The sequence below is a fragment of the Mustela putorius genome, unplaced genomic scaffold, assembly GCF_011764305.1.
Source record: "Mustela putorius furo isolate JIRA1106 unplaced genomic scaffold, ASM1176430v1.1 tig00000129_pilon_pilon_pilon, whole genome shotgun sequence".
Taxonomy (NCBI): Eukaryota; Metazoa; Chordata; class Mammalia; order Carnivora; family Mustelidae; genus Mustela; species Mustela putorius.
This window is the reverse complement of record NW_025421290.1, coordinates 11,413,655-11,431,219: the sequence shown is the minus strand read 5'-3', so window position 1 is coordinate 11,431,219 and position 17,565 is coordinate 11,413,655.

The following is a 17,565-nucleotide window of genomic DNA, read 5'->3' as shown; positions in this document are numbered from 1 at the left end:
CCAATGGGTTTGCCAGCGACTAAACCCAGGGAATACATTTGCATTAACACCGCTCACCACTTCCCCCTGCTCCGGCCTCCCCTGTCCCTCCCCCGCTGCCCAGAACAGAGTTCCTCTTCCCAGAATGTCATCTTCAGGCTGCTTTTCAGAACCTGTATTTCAGTGGAACATGAGGTAAGCCAGATGCTGTCCTGAATTGCCTTGAAGGAAGCCAGCATCAGCAATCGAGAGCAAGACAAAACAAAACAAAACAAAACAAAACAAAACTCCATTTCAGGTTTTTGGCAATTGGCTAGAAAAATATGCTAGGTAATTTTAATTTTGGGTGTGCATGTGAAAAGAAAGAATAGATGGGGTTTTACATTTTATCTCATGCAAACATTAGGCTCACCCAGACCCTTCCTTTATTCCTGCACCTTGAAATTTGGGGGATTCTTGGCTAAGCAGAGTTTCACAGTTGGAGTGGGGTGTTACAGGAAAGTTTGGCTCTGCCTACAAAATTGCTTCCGAAGATGGAGAAGTGTCAGATATGTCTAATTTCCTGTTATCTTTTCTCAAGACTCGAAGGATACCCTTGAGAAATATGAAGTCTCAGATCTGGATGAGGGAGTTTTTTTTCTCTGCACAGATCCCTGTTTATGATTTAGAAAAGAGATCTATCCTAACTATCTATCTCTTCCTATATTACGGCATGCCATAATTTCATCCACTTTATGCCAGCATGCAGTGGAGGTGGTGGGAGCCGTAAAGCCTTAAGGAAGAGAGAAGCTTTGTGGATTACTGCTTTTGATAGCTTTTCTCCCAGAGGTCTTAATGGGTAACTAGACCTCAAATGATAGAAATTATCCTGACCTTCTGACCTTCCAACATCACACACACACACACACACTCGCATGCATGCACACATGCGCACACACCCCATTTCCTGATCAAGGCTCTCACTTCATTTCTGTGTGGTGTTGGGGAAGGAAGATCATTAACACTCTTGATTCCATTCCCTCTTAATGATGATAAATCTTGCTTGAATACCTTTTGGTTGAAATAATAAATCAGGTCACAAATTCTTAGTGAAACAAACGTGTTTGGAGTCACAAATTTTACTTAGGGATTTATTTCCCAGATATACTTACCTACATAAGGCATAAAGGCATAAAGTCACGGGTCCAGTGATGCTCAATACAGCATTTTTCAAAAAACCAGCAAAAAGCTGGGAGAACCCATCTGTAGGGCACACCTCATTGATAATACATCTATAAAAAGAACACTTTCAAGTGTTAAGAAGCTCGGTAGGCTAACTTGCAAGACACATCAAGGGCAAAAGGCAAGAATAATCTGTGTGGTATGCTACCATTTGGATAAACAGAAAGGAAATACACACATATGAATATATATGTGCCTATCTATACACAGTCACCGTCTAGAAGGATAAATAAGAAGCACTTAACAGTGGTTAACTCTGGGAATGAGGGCCAAGTGATCTGGTACACATATTTTATTATGTATTGTTTTGTACTTTTAAAATTTTTTCTGTTCTTGTGTATATACACCACATTTTCAGAAGCATAAAAAATAAAGTAATAAACATTTCTCTCTAAGCTCTCAATTTGAGTACTAGATACTTAATTTCTAAGTTCTTTTAAGCTGCAAGTGATGTCACACACAACTACTTTGACCATGATTACAGATTAATAACTCAATAAAATGTAACTGCCTAGTGCCTAATTAGAATATATGAGTCAATGTAGTTAAAAGATCCATTGTAACTATAAATGATGAGGCTCTTTTTCTTCCTCAGTCACATAAGTCAGCTCAGGATAATTGTTGCTCACCATGAAATAAGACTGCTTTTAATGACTTAATTGCCATCATTGTATAATAACATTTGAGCCCCCAAACCCTTATACTGCATTTTGAAAGCATTTTGATGCTTTCAGTTTACATTTATTCTTGTATATACATATTCACATGACTCCATTTATAATAACTAATGGGAGGAACTGGTGAAAAGTTTTCATGGATCCAAGAACAGACTTGAAACATTCATCTACCTTTACAATAGAATGTTGTCTTTCCTCTCTCTTCTATGGATGGTATGTCAAAGAAATAGAGAGGCAATTTTTGCCTAAAGAGCTCATTAGATATATATTTTTTTTCTTTTTTAGAGAGAGTGGGTAAGAGGTAGAGGGAGAAGGAGAGAGAGAATCTTAAGCAGATCCATGCCCGGCACAGAGCCTATCAAGAGCTCGATCTCACGACACTGAGATCCTGACCTAAGCCAAAATCAAGAGTCATTGCTTAACTGACTGAGCCACCCAGGTGCTCCCATCTAAATTTTGATTTTGGCCTTGCCTGAAAGCACATTGAGCTTTATTAATTCATTGATTTTGCAGCATCGTTGATATACAATGTTATATTCATTTTAGGTATGCAACATAGCAGCTCAACAATTCCATACATTGCTCAATGGTCACCACATTAAGTGTAGTCAAGATTTAAATCAGAATTGGGCTTGTTCTCTGTGGGGAATTTGGAGTCAGAAAATCTGAGTTTCTGTCCAATTAGCCTCCAGCCTGTTCCAGTCTCAATACAATAGAAAATGAATATGATAATGCTTATTGCGTGGGGATATTCAGAAGAGCAAATGAACTCATAAGTTATGAACATGCACTTGGAAACTGCAATGCTCAACTAGTTATTTTTGTTAGATATCACACTCATCTGGGGTAAAAATGAAATGGATTCGTTTCAAAGTTCTTTGCTGAGTCTGGTTTCTGTACAATGGTTAGAATAAAAGATGTCAGTATCTTCAGGTTGATTGGCTATCTATCATTGACTAGGGTAGATTCCCCTAAGAGGACCGGTGTGGTGGCAGCATCCAATCCAAGTGAGGCTACATGAGACACAAAGCACACATTTAGAGTAGGTAACCCTTAAAAAGAACCAGACAACCAGACTGAGCCCATTCTTGTGCTTTTATGTGGGCATAAGAGCAGAATCATGGAAAACACAAATGTGTTTTAAGAGATGACAATTTTATGTTTACATAATCTTAAATTCATGCAAAGAATTTTGATTTAGACTCTGAATAAGATAGAAGTGCGGTCTCTCGATCATGTTTCTTGTTTCTCAGAAATAAGAGATCAAGAGTTTTGACCTGCTATAATACTACCCTTTAATTTTGCTTGTTTTGAATGCATCTTATTTGATACACTAATTCTTTCTCTGTATTTCTTTTCATTGATATACAGCATTTTCTATTGAGAATTCAACTTTAAGTGTAGCAGTGTTAAGTCGAAAGACAACTTTTAAGGCGTTATACCTCATCTTGCAGCACAATGGTTTTCAAACATGTGTTATTAAAGTGACAAAAGATTTTGTTCAAAGGAAATAGTAGACAGATATCCAGAATGTTAAAAAAAAAAAAGTGTGGGGGTGGGGGGAAATGGAGCTAGAGTGACTGAGTGAGAGAGAAAGAGAAGGAGACCGAGTATATGTATATGTCTGTGTGTGTGTGTTAAGCCTATGGAGTCCAACCTACTGAACTGCCCCTTCTCCAATGCTCTCTTATGACAATTTCCATTAGTGGTCAATGAAATCTAATGAGTATTCTCATGATGTGGGATCCGTATGCTGACGCTGACCTATAACAATGATTCAGATCCAGGTTTGCCTCTGTGTCTTGCACAGAGAACAAAAAGAGCTAAGTGGAAGTTCAGAGGACAGAAATGGTTCCCCTAGGATTTCTCTCCCAGTGATCTGGTCATGGTGTCTGAGTCACACCAGGATTGCAGTTTAGGATTTGAAGACACTTATAACAGGAACTATAATAAGAGAACTTGCGATGGGTTGAGAGACATATTCACGGCAAAAAAGCAGGTTGTTTGGTAAAGAAGTTAATTTCTGAACTTTTATGGACAGAGATGAAGGGAAAGTCACTCTGTATTGAAAAACACCATGATACGTTCACTTTCTCCTGTAGCTCAAATTATCTTTGTGTTGTTTATTTCAATTTTTATCTGTGTGTGATTGTGTAGGGACATTTCCTTTACCAGCCATGAATCATCCAACCCCTCACCTTGGCATAAGTTAATAGATATAGCTATTTATCCTAGGATGTATATTAAATTAAGGTTTTGATGGCCAGGCACCTCTGCTCAAATAAATTCAAACGTGTATGGGATGAAAAGCAATTTACATATGGCATTGTTAGCCTCAGATACCTAGGAAGAGCCTTGAAATATTTATTTCTCAAAGAGAAACCAAGAGAGATATTGAAAATCTTTCCCATTTGTTAAAGGAAAAACAGAGTTCACTTTATCACTCTATGAATAGAAGACCATGTATGTCTCTTGGCATATTTAATATGAATAAAAAAAGATCAAGCAGCAACTTTTATTTAACATAGACTAGGTGTTGGGGATTATCTTTTATAAGCTTTTCAGCCTAGGAGCTCAGTTCAAAAATCTTCATTTTTACTAGTTATATCTTGGTTCTAATCATTCTGGTCTTCTCATATTCTTATTATTTTCATATCTAATTATGTTTCACATCTTCTCTTTTCTGCTTTTGTTAATGTGTTGCTTCAAAATTTAAGGTGTCTTACATGTGCACATTTTATCTCTACAACTAGACCACAAATTTCATGAGGGCACACTTCTTCATTGTCCTCAAAGAATACCAATTTCAGGCTTCTGTACCAGATAATCTATGCAGGAAATGTGTGTTTATTGCCACTTCCTACACTCTTACTTCTTCTTAACATGTGGTGGTTTTACTCTCAAGGAAAACAAATTGATTTGTAGTCTGAATAAGGAATATTCAATACAAAGCTAACTAAGAAGCAAAATTATGTGTAAAAATAAAATAAATCACACATCGAGCAAAATGTAAGTGGTTTTTGCATTATCCACCATCTGTGGTCTTTAAACAGAAAACATTATTGTCTGATTAAAATTACAACCATTACAAAGAAGCAATATTTCTAAATAAATTCCAAACACTCATGACTTCGGACATGTTCAATGGTCTTGCATCATAAGAGAAATTGGTAGATCTTTATGCTTTTCTGTAAAGTACATTAAATTATTATTTTTTGTGTGTGTTCTAGTAAATCCAGAGGGTCTTTAAGTGGCTAGGTGTGGTATTAGAATAAGCATCATCTGGGGGCACCTGGGTAGCTAAGTGAGTTAAGTGTCTGCCTTCTGCTCAGGTCATGCTTTTAAGATCCTGAGATCAAGCCCAGCATCGGGCTCTCTGCTTGGCAGGGAGTCTGCTTCTCTGTCTCCCTCTGCCTTTCCCCCACCCACTGGGGAAAAGTGAGTGTTCTCTCCCTCTCTCTCAAATAAATAAAATCTTTTTAAAAAATAATGGGCATTATCTGCATTGTTATTTTCAATTTATGTTTTTGGTATTGTTACATGTGGCCATAAATATAAAGGAAGATGTTCTGGGGTTTAAAATCAAGAAGAGGAATTCTGCTCCAGGGTTGAAGTAGATCACATCTTGCGGTCACCACCAGTCTTCCTCATCCTCCTTCTTAGTAACAAGCATCTACAAGGATATACAATGTTCAGGACAGTCAGACCTGACTTTGGATCCCCTGCTACCCCGCTAAGTGAGCACACACCCTTGTGCAAGTTTCTTAACCTCTTCAATCCTCAATTTCTTCATCTATAAAATAAGGACAATAGAGACCATGAAAATTAAATAAGATAATCAATGTCCAATACTTAGTACAGTTGCAGGTCCACATTAAGTCCTTGAGAAATGTCATCTATTCTGATTACCAGATGCTCCTATAAGTTGTAATTTGACTCCCAGAAAGGATAACTCTGCTCTCCAAATCCAGGCCACTTCTCTGGACACAGGTCATGGAAAGTGTGCTACATAGCAATAGTGGCCATATTTGGTCAAGTCTCCTGTTCTCTTCACGTAGGTGGGAGACCCAACACAAATCAGCAAAGGAATATAAGCCGATGTCAAAGTAGGACATACTTGCAAAGTTGGACTTCTTGGGGAAAATAGATCTTCCAGTGGATTTTGTTTGAGTACCAATGACATGTAATGAGAAGGTTGTTACAATGTGATGCTTGGGTCCCAAGCCATGGAACTTTCTTAGAAGTCAGAGCATTTTACACCAATGGGCTTACCCTCTAGGTGGTGTCTGAAGTACACTTTCTTGCTCTGAATACTACACTTCTTTTTTCTACTAAGGTCTCCATGATACTTTCAACTTGTTCCACGCCCTCTTGTTCCTCTCCCAGTCACAGAGATGCTTCCATTTGGCTGAAAGATGTGTCCAGTCCTTTCCCAGGGCATCAAACAAAACCATATGAACTGAAGCACTCACAGATGTATCTTCAAATCAGTAGGGTTGAGAAACTCTCTAGCACCACATCTTTTGTTGAAAACCCAGATCACTACAGTGGTGGTCCCTCCCCCAACTCTCACATGCATGCTCTCTCTAAAGAAAGAAAGAAAAAGAAAGAAAGAAAATATTTTTTAAAAAGTAAATAGAATTCATACAGTATGTGAACTTTGAGACTAACTTTTTTCTGCTCCATATCAAGCCTTTGAGATCCAGATAGGATGTTTTCTGTATCGTGTGATGGACATTCATTGGTTTCCCTCCTTCTCCTTCCACTAAAAGCACACAAATTTTCTTTAAGAGGAAGATCCTCTTCTCAATCCACTTACCCACCCCCCCCACCCCCCCAACACAACCCCAATCTGCTGGGTGGTCACATGACCAAAACTTGTTCTTAACTGTCTCTCAGAGTGAGGAGCAGGGGCAGGCTTGGAGACAGGTGTTATACCCATTACAGTACACAGTGTTAAGTATTCTTGTAGTGACAGTGTAGAGAAAGAGGGCAAAAATAATAAAATTCTGAGAAGGAATTTGGAAGAGGAATCTCAGAGGAAGAGATACTTGGGTTAAATCTTGAAGGCTGAATAATATTTTTCTAGCAGAGTAGGTGGAGAGGGCAATAATAAATCATTATCATTGTCAGTGAAAGATCAAGATAGATTCTCACACCCATATGTTGAAAGACAGAAAAATACATGGAGATTATGTGTACTGTTATCTGAAAATACGTCTGCACGTAAAAAAATCTATGAACTAAGCATTTATCACTAGTCAATTTAGAAAGATAATTATTTAACTAAGGTCTCTGCTTTATTAAAGGCTATTGACAAATGAAATTGTGTTTAGATTTGAAAAGTGTGTGCAAATTTTATGAAACATACATAATTATATTAAGAAGTTCAAATTAGAAAAAAGATATTTCAGTAAAACATAAAGAATTATTTTAACAAGGGAAAGTATAAAGAGAAGGCTAATTGATGAATTTATAGACTTGTCTTTCTGACCTGTTTGATCTTCAGACACGTTCAGTCCACCGTACTTCTTTCCCTCCATCAATCTTGATACATGAAGAGAAATGCCATAGAGAGGGATTACAACAATCATTCTGCAAAATAGTAATAGGAATCACTCAGCCCATTGACTGACATTCTTCTGCTCAACTGCTGAAGCATAGCTTTGGATTGACCCACTCTACATTCACCCCCTCCCCTGTTTTGTGTGTTTTCTGAATTGCAGAAGCTAGAAAGCTGAAAACTACATTTCCTACAGCCCCTTCCCGCTAGGTACTCAGATGTACTTTGGTCTTACCGATCAGATGTGTTTGAATTTTATCTATTTATTTACTTACTTAACAAAGACATGAATATAGAACTGGGTTAAGAAGAATTAACAGGTCTGCTGCTTTGGGCTGTTCTGGAAACTCAGCCTAGAATCTGTTTCTTTGAACCACATTCATTCCATAAACCATGCTGTACGATGTAATAAATTCATGGCTGCCTGAGTGAACCAGAGTAGATTCTGTTCTATGTATAGCTAAACCCTGACTAATATTACCACCTTTGGTCAAAGTTCTGATTTAATTTTTTTAAAATATATGAATTATTTAGGTGTGGGTTTATGTACTAAAAGTAGAACTTTGGGGCTCCTGGGTGGCTCCGTCTGTTAAGCGGCTGCCTTCGGCATGGGTCATAATCCCAGAGTCCTGGGATCGAGCCTAGCTTCAGGCTCCCTGCTCAGCGGGAGTCTGCTTCTCCCTTTCCCTCTGCCTGCTGCTCGGCCTACTTGTACTCTCTAACTCTCTGTCAAATAAAAATAAATAAATAAATAAATAAATAAATAAATAAATGTAGAACTTGGTACCGAACACCCAAAGTTTTTATTTTAAAATAAAATATTTTGCTTTTATCGTTGCTCAAAATGGAAATTGTTTTATAGCTTTAATTTGGGTTATAAATGAACTGCACATAAAAAGATACGTTAGATAATAGCGAAAGCAATAAAAAAGAAAACAAAAGTTTATTTACAAATCCTTTATCTGAGATAATCTCTATTCTTTTCTGTATCTGGACATATAGCACACAAACTTTAAATCAAGAACATAACAAAAAAAATTGCTCTTAATATGCTTTTCACATGATATCTTGAGAACATATTTTCATATATCAAATCTGTATCACTGTTATTAAATTCTCAGAGATTGTATATATCTTCCACATATTTTTATAAACCATTCCTTGTTTTGAATATCCAGGTTGTTTTAAATTTTCAGTTGTTCCAAACAAGGCCAAAATTAACATTTTTCGTTTCCTCTCTACTTATTTCTTCAATGTAAATTTGTAGGTAAGTCCATTGCAAAGTTTATTGATGTGTATTGTCAGATTGCCCTTTATAGAGAATGTATTATCAATTTTCAAGGTCACCAGCAGCTCTACTAGTGTCTATTACTTTGCATGTCACCAACCCTGGGTGCAAATGGTCTGATCACCCAACAGGGGAAAACCAAATCTCACTTAATTTTGTTGCTTTCATCCTCTCTTTTTTTTCTCATTAAAAAAAAAAAAGAGAGAAATCCCTAAACCTTGAATTTTTTAGTTGTATATATATATTTTTTTCTTCTCACTATAATCACTCTTTTATTATCTGCTCTTCTGCAGTTTGGAATTATTATTCAGACATGTTTCTTATCGTGATGGTAAATATAGATAGGCACTTAAAAGCTTCAAGTGGGGTGCCTGGGTGGCTCACTCGGTTAAGCATCTGCCATCAGGTCATGATCACAGGGTCCTGGGATCGAGTCCCGCATTGGGCTCCCTGCTCAGCAGGGAGCCTGTCTCTCCCTCTCTCAGTCTCCCTGCTTATGCTCTCTATCTCTCTGTCAAATAAATAAATAAAATCTTTTAAAAAAATAAAAGCTTCAAGTGTTCCGAACTACGGTTTCCAAAGCTAACACTGAATCAGGTGGCATGTTTCATGTCTCATTGGCTACAGTGACACTCTAGGATGTAGAAGCCCAATATCACAGCTTTAATCACTCAGGCTTGGAGAGGACAGCCCCCTGGCAATCTGTGTATGGTTCTGCGGTGCAAGCTATCAGAACTCATTTGATTGCTACCTCTGGATACCCAGAGTCTCTCTTCAAACAGCCACAGGGCTCATTGCTATTATTAATCTGTCTCTGTTGCCAGATTCATAGCTTCAGAGTAAGAAAATATTATCTGAGCAAATATTTAAGCAGAATTCTCTACACTGTTATGCTTCATTAAAGAACAGTTTTCCTTCAGTTTGTTCTGGAGTAAAGTGAAATGCTCCAAATCAATACACTCTCCAGTTTGCCCCAGCCTTCCCCCACCCCCCACAGTAGGAAGACAAGGGCTTCTCAGGAAGAAAAGCTTTATGAGGATAAGCCTGTCTCTCCTATTCATGCCCTTTTACTGGAATTCAGTCTGTGGTGGTAAAACACTGTGACGGAAATGGAGAAAATGAAGGGTGTTGATCTGCCCCCTCTTTCATGGAAAGTGGTTAAATACCACCGATATTCTTCTGCCCATCTGCTGGCTGATGCACGTGTTTTTCGTTGGCCCATTCAACATCATCCTCCTTGTGGGTTTTCCTATGCAGCTGAAGCTTTCAGGTATGTGGTTGGATTGGAAAGCATAAAAATGTGTCCTCTGTAGGGTATCCTAAAGTAGTATGGTGTCAGGACTCCTATCCTAAGATATTATAGAGTCTTCCTACCCCCTTCTGTTTCAGCTGCCCCCCTCCCCACTTGAACATACATGCTATAGAGAGCACCAGCAGAAAGAACACCAAACAGACAGACAAACAAACAAACAAAATGCTAGACATTGAAATTACAGATTTGGATACGTGGTATTTGTACAACAAACTGGTGTAATTTATCAAACACAAACATAAAACCTGGAAAAAGGCATTCCTAAAATTTCTAATCACTAATATTTTTGAGGGTATTGGGGCCCTTGTCTTTTTGGTGTGGTTCACACTGGCATAGATGATTGAGGGAAATTATTGTTTTTTCTTAAAAGCAGCTGTTTGCAGAGCAGTGTCTTTTGGCTGATGGTGCTCATGTTGATAAATACCCATTCATGTTATTGTTGATAACCTACGAGTGGGAGAAATGCCCATGAGCTTATAGAACTATGGAGAGACTTGGAATGGTGAACTTTTCAAACTCTTATTTGGCTCATCTCAGATCAGGAAAATATGGAGCCAATAAGCCAGATTTCCTTTTCTTTTCTTCTTCTTCTTCTTTTTTTTTTTTTAATGTTTCAAGTTTTTATTTAAATTCTAGTTCACATTCTCTTTCTCTTAAGAACTTCCTCCCTTCTGTTTTAATATATAAGCCCACTAAAAAATGGATGGCTGTAGCTCATCCCACCTTATTTTCTATTAAAGCTTTGTGGAATAAAGGCCATAGAGTCGATAATTTCAGTTTCTTCAGGCAGATGAATTGGTTCTATTATTTCATAACTTCAGAAAAGTTGTGGCATGTCTGTATCATGGATTTCTGGTGAAGCTGTCGAGGTTGGGTTTTATGGATGTTTTTTCAACACCCATCAAGAAGGAAAACCACCATTTATTGTTTTGTATCACAAAGTTGTGTTTAGAATTATGGATTAAAATATCAAACTTTTATCTTATATTTAAAAATAGCCATTTTATTATATTAAGAAAAAACATCCAGCTCTATCTTGTTATTTCTTTATCACAAAGAAGAGAGAAGTGAAATCCGTATTAAAAGGCTGTGGAACATTGTGCATCTAAAGTACTCAGCAAGTTATTCCCTACAGCACTCCATATGATATGTAAATCTTTTGATCTTTCGAAAAATGCATGAATACTATAAAGAATAATGAGTACAAGCTTGGAAAATGCAATATTGACTGTCAATGTAGTGCACTTAGCCACAATTATTATTTGCGTGGCTTCAACATCACTGGAGGGGATACTTCTGTGAATATGTTAAGTACATGCCAGTGTCTGCTAAAGAAGATTTAATTTTATAAGAAAGAATTCTTTTTCCCTTTCCCCTTCCACTGGTTATTCATTTTTTCAAAACCATTTTCTCTAGACAGAAAGAATCTTTGGGAAAGGGCGGAATTGACTAGAATTTAAAAAGAGAAGCCCTGCTACCCTGTTGTTATTAATTACCATATGATGGATAAAATAACTTGGCTTTGGAAAGTATCACTCTAGATACCCTGCAGAAAGAATATTTAAGTCATGGTAAGCTGTTCTTCATAGAAATCTTTATTTAAAACTTAGTTTAGTGATGGGAATGCAATTTCTTCAAGTTCAGTTTAGAGAGCAGTTTAATTGGCATTTCTGAACATTTTAGAAATTACCGATTCTGTTTGAACTCGGTCAGCAGGATTTATTTGAGTCAAACAAATAAGCCACAATCTTTTTTAAAAAAGGTTTATTTTTGGGGGGGGGTGGAGGATGAGAGAGGATGGGGGAGAGAGATAGAATCTCAAGCATACTCCGTGCTGAGCATGGAGTTTGAGGCAGAGATCTACCTCAGGACCCTGAAATCATGACTGGAGCCGAAATGAAGAGCTAGACGCCCAACCGCCTGAGCCACCCGGGCATTCCAAGCCACAATCTTTTTTACGTATCCTTTAAAAATTTGATATTTGAACTCACTTGGTTTTAGTCAAAGTAATGAGCTATTGTACTGTTGTGGCTAGCTGTGTTTGCAATGATAGGACCTGGTTAATTAATCTAGTCCTAAAAATGCAGAGCTGCTGGCTAAGGACAATTGACTCACTGGTAGAAGCAATACACCACAAGATTTGGGAGTAGTTTGGATACAAATGGGAATAAAAATTTATTCCCACAATGAGATATGTAATCCCAAGACGTTAGTGTCTCAACATACACAGATACATGAATGCAAGGTCGGATGCATAGATACATTAACCCTTTTAAACTTACGTTTTTAAGAGTGTATGAATAAATTTTTATTCTAAGATTTGGAAATGCAAAGAACCAACAAAGTCTAACAGGATTTTGATAAAGATGTACAAATTTGGACAACTTTGCTACCTGATTTTGTGACTTACTGTAAAGCTACAATAATCAAGACAATATGGTATTGACATATGGACAGATAAGTAGGCAATAGAACAAAATAGAGAGCCCAATGTTTACAATCATTTGCTAAAGGTACCTAAGTAGTCTAATAGGGAAAGAAAGTCTTTTCAACAAATGCTGCTAGAATAACTGGACAAATGGCGTGGGGTCAGGGGGAGTGGTATGGGAGTAAATCCCATATCATGTTATACACAAAAATCAATTCAAGATTATATCTATATTATACTACATATTTTATACTACACACATACATACACACACACAATTCTATGTATATATTCCATTGGTTCTCTTTCTCTGGGGAATATCGACTAGAGCCGCTTTGAGTAATCACCTCTTCAGCAAGCATGTCCATTTGTTCCTTCATTCAATGAACATGCATCAAGTCTGTTATGTGCAAAGTTCTAAAGTAGACCTGATATATACAGATGATTGCAAAATTATTCCAATCTTCAAGGAATTTTCAGTCAGCTTGGGGAGACAGAAAACGATATAAACAAATAATTGCTTTACGGTGAGATCACCCCTATAAAGACAGAAGTGCAAAGCACCAACATGGTGTGAGGCGAGGTGTGACCAACCCTGTCTAGAGAGAGGCAGGCAGGATAGTCGAGAGGAAGAGACCATGAGCTGATTCATGGGCCAACAAAGTGGAAGGGACATTCTTGGCAATGCCCATTACATGGGCAATGTCATCCACGCTTGAGATAGAAAAACCTGCAGCTTACTTTATCTGGAGCAAGGCTGGAAGCAAGAAGAACCCATGGTTGTTCTTGCTTCCAGGGTCATGGTCAGAGACAAGCACCCAGAAGCATCATGCGCCTTGCTGAGAGCTTTGGGCTTTGTTTTATGGGGAACTCCTAGGTTTTCTGAAGCAGGAGACCATCAGAGTGAGAAGTGTTCATATTAGAAAGATTGCCCTGGTGGAGCAATGAGAGTGAACTAAAGGTGAGATACTAACAATCCAGGATCCAGAGACTAATTCAGAAACTTACAAGCGGCTTGATACTTGTGATAAGGGTAGACAAGCAGACTTAAAGAGGAAGGGACAGAGTTGACACCTAAAAGGTAGAATAAGCAATAATTCATGAAGGAGGAGATATAGAGGGAGGGACTGACAGAGAAGGAGAAGTGACAGCATCTCCCTAGGTTTCTGACTTGGGTAGATAATGCTGCTATTGACTAAATAGGAAATAGAGAGGAGGAGTCCTTTTGAAGAGAGTTTTTGAAGCTGAGTTTTGGTTATTTTGACTTTGAAATTTCTGTGGGAGGTACAGCTAGAAATAGTCAACTGACAGCTGTGTGGGCAGGTTATAAGCATGACTATAAACCCCCAGGGTGAGTGTATAAATTAATAAAAGATTAAAGGTCAGAGTCCTTAGAAACACCAACATGTGAGAGTGGGATAGATGGCGGGAGGTGTAGAAGATTCTGATTCCAGAGAAGCTGCTTAGGAAGGAGCAGTGCCCCCAGAAACAAGGAGCCTGTATTCCGACTGGACCTGGGTGGGTGGCTGGATCCTTCTGGAAGTTCCAGCCTTTGAGTCAAACCTAGGAGCACACAGAAATTGGAAATAGGAAGCTTCAAGGCAGAAGCCAAATGACTGGGGTTTAGCTTTAGGTTTACTTGCCATAATAATGCAAATTTTTTTTTTTTTTTTTTAAAGTCCCATCACTAGAGTGTGCTGCTGGATCTCATAGTGGTAACACAAGGTCAGCAGCATCCACCAGCCCTTCTAGTGTTCCAGGAGTTCCAGGACAGGAATCCATTTGTGTGTGGGGTTGCACTTATACACTGTGTTGGCCCCAAAGTCAGAGAGGAAGAGAGACAATTTAAGGGATATTTGTATCAAATCCCGTGAATATTTAGAAAGATAAAAATGGAGTGGTTGTGGGGCAGCTGGGTGGCTCAATCAGTTCAGTATCCAACATTTGGTTTTGGCTTGGGTCATGATCTCTGGGTCATGGAATCAGCCCTGCATGAGGCTCTGTGCTCAGCAGGGAATCTTCTTAGATTCTCTCCCTCGCCCTTTGCCCCCCACCACTCTTACACTCTGTCTCAAATAAATAAATAAGGCTTTTTTAAAAGTGGGTCTATTCATACAACCTCAAGGCCCAAGAAAACTGTCATGCTGATTTTTTCTGTTTCTTTTTAAAAAATGCCTCATTATTGCAGCAAATGGGCCATCATAAGTTCTTTCTAGTATTAGCAAGATACAGAACACTTTCTTGGAGAGATATGAAGAAATATTATGTATTTCTACAGCTCACAGTGTTTTCAGGAGTCATGTTTCTTTGGCGAAGATGTCTTCTTATTTTGAGTGACAACTCAGAATTACACCAACAAATACTACTGTTAACTTCAGCAACCAAACAGATGGATACCTAGATCCATCCACTGGAAAATCAAAAAGACCAAGATCAAAATTTCTCTGTTTTTTTGTTTGTTTATTTTTTATTTTGTTGTTGTTATTATTATTTGCTGTTGTTGATGACTCTAATGCCATTTGACCCTGAATTTAGAAGTCCTCAACAAAAAAGTGCCTTAAAAAAAATAAAGATTTACTGTTCCTGAATAACTGATCCTATTTTAACTTAATCAATAGCTAAAATGTTATTTAGAAATAATTTTTTTATTCAGATTCTAGTTTGAATGAAAAATCTTTGAAAAAAAGATCAAATGTTGACAAGCTGAGAGTAAGAGTCATGATTTAGGCTTTGTCAAGGAAACTATCCTGGATGAGTCCATGTTTTGCTTACTCAAACAAAACAATTAAGGAAAAGTGATATTCCAGTTTGAAGGTAGTTATGCTTTGATCTAACCTCATCCTTTCTAATATATTTAAGAAGTTCAGCCAATTAGACAAGAGTTTTCATTAGGGTAGAGGTTAAGTTGCTTTAACAAAAGAACCTTAAATACAGTATCTTAATGAAGATAGTTTTTTTTTTTTAAGATTTTATTTATTTATATGATAGAGATTGCTTCTTGGCCTTTTGGCTAAGATCAAGTGTTATTTGATAGACAGGGATCACAAGTAGGCAGAGAGACAGGTAGAGAGAGAGGAGGAAGCAGGCTTCCTGCTGAGCAGAGAGCCCAATGCGGGGCTAGATCCCAGGCAGAGACTTTAACCCACTGAGCCACCCAGTCACCCCTAGTGAAAGTAGTTCTAAGGAGAATATTCCAAGATGGTGGGAAAGTTCTATACCACATGGCCTTTTAGAAACTTACCCTGTTGGTCTGCCATCCCTTAGAGCACTGTCCGAGTCTATATAATCAAAGCTGGCTTTGATTAATCAAAGCATGGACATGATCACATACATGCTCCAGGTTATGATAATTGAGGAGAGAGGTGCACTGGGACACATGGATTATCTTTAAAGTTGAAGGACCCAGAAGTTGTACACATCCTACTGCCTGACCTTGGTCATGTAGCCACATTCGGTTGCAAGTGAGACTGAAAATGTAGTCGTTAGCTGGGCATCCAATTACCTAGTTTAAACTTTAGTGCTAAGAAAAGGAGGGAGAATAGACTTTGACAGACAATCAGGAGTTTCCTGATCTTTGTGAGACACACTGATAGAAACATGACAATACTAAGCTTGGAAGCTTAGCTTCAAAAGGCAGGACTTAGGGCTCAAACAATGGTTAAATTGTACTAAAGATCATATTGCAGAATAAGGGAAATAGAATGCATTCTATTCCAAATGGATATTTTGGGGAGAAGCAGTAATGCAGAAAGATAGCAAAAGGCCCAGAGCTTAAATAAACACATTTAAATAGGAGGTGATGTGTTGCAAGACAAATGAAAATCAGGTGATTTACCAGGCCTCTATCCAAATGAAAATAAGGTCACCCCTGATTCTGAGAAGTTCATATAGGAAAGGGAAAGAATTCTAATTAGGATTAAGAATATTATCTCTCTCCAAATGTCTGCAAGCATAGAATGCTGGTTCTGTCTATGGCTATACCTATAATTTTGCAATATGACTTTTTTTTAAAGGAGGAGACAATTTGGTAAACTGATAACTAATTTAGATAATGCTAATTGTATTGGGTGGAAGATGATTAGGAAAGTTATAAAAGAAACCTCAAGTGTGCTCTGCATGGGATATTATTGAAAACATGAATATTGCGTAAAGCTGTTCTCCCTTCCACAAAAGGGAGATGATTCCTAGATGGGCTTGTATTATACAAAATCAGAAAAGGAGGAGCTGGGGGCAGGGGTGGAGGGCATAGTAGTTACGCTGATTTTAGTATCCTTTGGAATCCCTCTTTAATTCCCTTCTGTGAATGGTACATGCGCATAGGCTCGCACATGACTTAACTGTGTGACGTTGTTACCTGGCTTTATAATCACAGACCATACTTTGGGTGTGGATTGCCGGTACACATTTACTTCCCTCTCAGTTAAATGCAAATCACCTTGGTTATTAAGTAAGCCGTCTCTATTTTAGCTGTGCATACAACTTGCTGCCTTAGAACATTGTGGAACTTATATATTATATATAGCCCTCCCTACGGAATGGTTGCTATCACCGAATCAGGTTTTGGAGAGTTAGTCAAATATTGGTTTCCTGTTTTAAGTAAACATAGTGTGCTAATCTACATGAGTATGGTGTCCTGTAGAAAGCCTGTTTAGTGTTCTTTGGAATCATCATATTATCTTCATGCCATATGCTAGTCAACAGGAAAGATACGGTAACTATCCCATGAGCACTCAATCAAGCAAAAGGCATGGCCTTTATGAGATGCAACTAACATCCCTCCACTTCTGTAGTACAAGTTCAGGCAACCTCTCTGGTCTTGTTATTTCCTGTTCTTCCCCTCCCCACCTGCTGATTCATTCTCTATTCTTCTTGACCTTGCTTTGTGCCATGGGAGGATGACCCTTGACGAACCCGTCTCCTGAGCTCCCTTGCTGGTGGAATTATGATTAGATTTGGCCAATATTTGGAGATTAGAAGGTGAGTGTAAAGGTTTAGAGTAGTTCTTCCGGGCTCCCTCCTTCCTTCCATGCTCTATTTCAGGCAACATTTGAGTCTCTCCATGACTACAGCTTCCACTGGGTGACTCTTCTTTGCTCT